This window comes from Tamandua tetradactyla, chromosome 18, assembly GCF_023851605.1.
Source record: "Tamandua tetradactyla isolate mTamTet1 chromosome 18, mTamTet1.pri, whole genome shotgun sequence".
In the NCBI taxonomy this organism is placed as follows: Eukaryota; Metazoa; Chordata; class Mammalia; order Pilosa; family Myrmecophagidae; genus Tamandua; species Tamandua tetradactyla.
In genome coordinates, this window is record NC_135344.1 from 57,935,867 (window position 1) to 57,940,953 (window position 5,087).

General features: G+C 38.2%; 1 non-coding gene across 1 annotated transcript; it reads left to right on the forward strand.

Moving 5' to 3' along the window:
- Window positions 1–2,816: 2,816 nt before the first annotated feature.
- On the forward strand, window positions 2,817–2,922 carry LOC143662900 (U6 spliceosomal RNA). The gene has a single exon (XR_013165668.1). It is a non-coding gene; the product is annotated as a U6 spliceosomal RNA (small nuclear RNA).
- The last annotated feature ends 2,165 nt before the right edge of the window (window positions 2,923–5,087 follow it).

Here is a 5,087-nt window from a genome sequence, read left to right on the forward strand (position 1 = left end):
AAACAACGTTTCCAGAAGGGGGTCATTAATACACTAAATGCAACAGAGCAACTGAGAAGATAATCCTCCTAAAAAATGGCCAAATTTCTTTTGATTAGTGAACAATGACCACTTGTTTTTTGTCTACCAAAAAAAGCCTTTTATGGTAGACTGAAGAAGATGGAAAACATGGAGTCAGAAATCACTGCTGTGGACATGTGCTGGGAAATAACAGTGGTAATTTAAATGAATCTGAGCATCAGGGAAAGAGTGGTTGAAGTTGAAGTTATTGTCCTGTCTGCCTGCTCTCCTTTGCAAACTTGCACAGGCACAGTTCCTAGCCTCTGGCTGGAGAATAGGGTGCATTATAATTTGTGCCATTTAAGTGACAATAAGGGAGATAACATTTGCTGCTATTTATTTGAGATGTTTGCTTGGGCATTTTTTTGGGTGGTGGGGTAGGATGCATGGTCTGGGAATCAAACCAGGGTCTCCCATATGAAAGGCGAGCATTCTACCACTGAACCACCGGTGCATCCTTGGTCATTTCTTTTTTACACATTCATTAAAAATAAGGACAGGGAACATCACTTGCAAACAAGATTAACTTACTAAAGCCTGTAGACCTTGGAATGCAGTCTAACATTTATTCCCAGCTAATATTTATTATTGTCACCCACATAAATACAACTACAAACAAGAACTCAGGCTCAGCGTTCTACCCTAGTCACTTGCCTGAAATATAAGCTGAGTGTGTAGTTGATCAGCTCAGTGTGAGAACAATGCTTGGCAAGGGGTGGGTAGAGTTGGTTGAACAGCCTCATCTCTGTGGTGATGCACTTCTGGAGCACTTCTAAAGATTCTGTGAAGACTCCCTGAAGCCCTAGGTCAGCCACTGTTTGCATCCAGTAAATATACTTCCACATAGGTGCTAAATAAACATTTATTGACTGAGTGCAATTATTTAATATTTTACCAAATGACTGTTCAGTTTCAGAAAGAGTAATAAGTGATGGAGGAAAGCAGAAATAAGGCTGTGTGTGCCTGAGAACAGCCCAGTGTCATGGGGGAGATGATGTATATAACGTCCGGAGTTGGGCCCTTAAAGAAGAATGTGTAAATGCCCTGTGCTTGGTGGGAGAAGGAGACAGGGTAGATTTAGAGGGGGAGTTTGAAGGAAGAGCAGAAGTTCTACAGAGAGTAGGAGTAGAGGAAACAACCTTAGCCGTTTCAAGGAGTGTGTGTAGAATGTTGAATGAACATGGTGTGTTTAAGGAACAATGGTGTGTTTAAGGAACATACACTTTTATTTTCTTGGGGAGATAGGGGAAAAAAACATTTCTTGAGAATTTATCATTCACCTAGTACAGAACTGGGAGTCTTTGATAGGTTATTTCATTTAATATGTACAATGAGCCAGTGAATCCATCTAAAAAGATGTGGAGGCACTAAGATGCTTTACAATTTAAAGGAAGTCAATAGAGCTTAGACTTGAAATAGAACCCTTAGCAGCTTTGAAACATTTGCAAGTTTCTTACCCTCTGCCCTTCTATTATATTACCAGACAATTGAGAAAACAATACTTACCTCAAAGTATTGTCATAGGGTGGAACAATGGTGACTCAGTGGCAGAATTCTTGCCTGCCATTCTGGAGACCTGGGTTCGATTCCAGGAGCCCGCCCGTGCAAAAAAAAAAAGTGTTGTGACATTAGATATCTTGTGGAGTGTTTCATCCCTTAACTGGCACTAAGTCCATGATCAGGGCACAGTAGTTATTGTTCTTCTCGTTATTATAAACTTGCCAAAGATGCCACAGTAAGGGCTAGACCAGGACTTCAGATTCAAGTTTGTTCAGACTCAGAGTCTTGCCTGTCCGAAGCCTTTCCTTCTTCTTTCCTTCTACCATCTCCAAGAAGCTTTTCAACATTCAAAGAGCAAAGGCCCTATCCTGAGTGTATCATGTTTGTTTTTTTTTACAGAATTTCACCCTCGGTTGGAGGCAGCATGATTTGCTGTAAAAAGATGGGGTTTTGGACTGTGACAGATCTGGAGTGGAATCCCCACTTCATCGCTTACCGATTGTGCAACTTTGGGCAAATAATTGCATCTCGCACAGTCCTTTCCTCATGTATAAAATGGCACACAGCCTTGCAGAGTTGGGAGGTGGTGGACACGTGAGCTCAGATCTAAGCTGCTCAGCAAGTGATAGATTCCTCTTGCCTACCCTAGGTTTATTCTGCCTCAATACGGAAACTTCTACCCTGGCTTCTTCTGAACTCCCCCTATGAGGAGTGGACTATGTTCTGAGGAAGGGCTTCAACCTGGTCACAGCAAAAATAACACTGACTTATTACCAGGGTGGTTACTATTTTATTCCTGTAGAATTTTTTGTATATGTGTGTCACAAGGTAGTCAGTGAAGCATCGGAGAAACTCCTTAGTAGTTGCTTGTGCCTATTATCAGTATTGTTCTAAGATTCAGAAAGCACTAGGGGTGGTACCAGGTAGTTTGACTTCCCTGCATGTTATACTAATGGAATAATTTCTTAAGGACCAGTTAGGATTGCAGCTGCATGTCAGGAGCAGTGAGCCACATTGCATGTATGGGTATGGGAAGAAGTAGCTTTTCTAGGGACTCCAAAGTCAGTCACTCTGAGCCCTTTTGCCTGCCTCTGAACTTCAGAAAAGCTGCATATGTTCTGCTCCTTATATAAAAGAATTTGGATATGAATCCCGGACTTTTCATGCACCAGACAATGAATGTGTATCAATGTCAGCAGTCCTGTGAAAGCATATGGGAAGTTGAGACTAGCTTTTGCCCAATAAGAAGAAATGGGGTGCTCACTTCAGCAGCGCATATGCTAAAATTGGAACAATACAGAGAAGATTAGCATGGCCCTGTGCAAGGATGACATGCAAATTCTTGAAGTGTTCCATATTAAAAAAAAAAAGAAATGGAAGCATTTCTGATCACATCTTTCAGAATGTGCCCATGTGCTTCAAGGATAGGTCCAAAAAGGCCATGTATCTTAGGGTTTGGAATAATGTGAAACTCTTTAACCTGTCTGCTTTTCAATAGAAAATCGCCATATATATTACCTTAAATTCATTGATAATCTGTTCTGCTCAAATACCAAAACTGATTTCATGTTTTTTATATAAAACCTTAGAAAGAATACTTACCAATAGGAATAATCATAATAACATGTATACTATTTTTGTTTTATTGAGAAAGAAATTTCAGAAATAAGAAGAAAAAAGTACCATGCAAATCTCAGAAATATTGGTCATTTATGGAGTAGATTAGTCCAGGGCTCTGTTACAATTTGTTGATCATATGACATACCTGTGAAGAGTATACATTAGCTTGTTCCATTAGTTTTAAAAAGCAACACCATAGGGGCTAAGGTCATTTGTATCACTTTAAGCAATGAAAAAAATGTGTCTTTATTCTTCTTGTGTTTCATGTCATATGATAGAAATGCTCCATATCATTTCCTAGATAATGTTTACTCACACATCTGCCTATATAATAATTTTAATACATTTCTAAAAGCTAAGCCCTAAGCCAATGGACAAGCTGAAAAGCCTACTCCACACTAACAGCTCATCAGCACAGACCAGGCTTCGTTTCTGCTTGGATGTCATCATCCTGTGACTATGAAAGCATGAAACTGGAGTCTGTTCCAGCAGGTCATTCTCATTACAGTTTGCTCAGATAGAAATAAAAGTTTTTATGCTTATTGGTCTTGGACTTTTTGCCATTTTAATGCTTTGTTGACCTGAAGCTCAGGAAGGATGGGTTTTGTAAAAAGAGCTGGAAGTTTTCTTTCCCTGTAGGTGAGACATTTCACATAGGCGCTGCATGCAAAAACAATTTCAGGTTTTTTTTTCCTGAATGCATTCTCTCTGTGACTTTAAAAGAATGGTTGATCCTTGAGTAACACATGTGATACTAGTTTTTCCATTTTAAAGTAATCACATTATTGGAGACATTTTAATAGCTGTAGAGGTTGCTATGTATTAACATGATTCATGGTCCTTGACAGCACTGTCTCTGAAAATCCCCCAGGAATGCAAAATACAAAACTCCACGCACGTTCAAATTTTACTGCCTGCAGCTAAAAGAAGGGAAAGAACTTAAAACTGTTGAAACCCTTCAACTTTAAAAGCATTAATAGATGGTCCCGGGGGATTAAATCTAAATCTTAATGTGTAAAAATCAAGTTAATAACCAGAGAGATTAATATGGCTGCATTTGATTATTGTGATAATGCAAACAATTAGTACCGCTAAAGAGAAATGTATTAGCCTCCTACTTGCCCCTCACGTCAGCCAGGCGCTGGAAACACATGGCAATAAAACATTTTACTCAAAGTTTCTTCCTCTTCTTCTTTCCTTTTCTCTTTTTAATGTTTCTTGCCTTTGTTTCTCCTTCACCACAGCCCATTCATTTATTTTAAAGCAGTTTTATTGAGATATGTTCACACACCATACAATCGGTCCAAAGTATACAATTAATGGCTTTTAATATAATCACAGAGTTGGGCATTCATCACCACAATCAATTTTAGAGCATTTCCATTACTCCAGAAAGAAAAAAAAAACATAGTTCTTAGCAGTCTCCTCTCAATCCCTCCATCCTTCCCAGACTTACATAATCACTAATTTAATTCTGTCTCTATAGATTTATTTATATTTACATTTTATATAAATGGAATCATACAATATGTAGTTCTTTGTGTCTGGTTTCTTTCATGTAGCATAATGATATTTTGGTTATTATTTTTTTAATTAGAGAAGTTGTAGGTTTACAGAAAAGCCATGTAAAAAATACACACACCCCCACTTTGACACTTTTCAATAGTGTAGTACCTTTCTTACAATTGGTGAAAGAATATTAAAATATTACTAACTGTAATCCATAGTTTACATTAGGGGTGTTTTTCCCATATACTGTCGTACATTTGTTATAATTCATGGAAGAACATTCTTATATTTGCATTATTAGCCATAGTCCATCATCCTACAACAGGACTCACCATGTTATACAGTCCTATGTTTTTTCATCTAACTTTCTTTCTGATAATATACATGACCCAAAACTT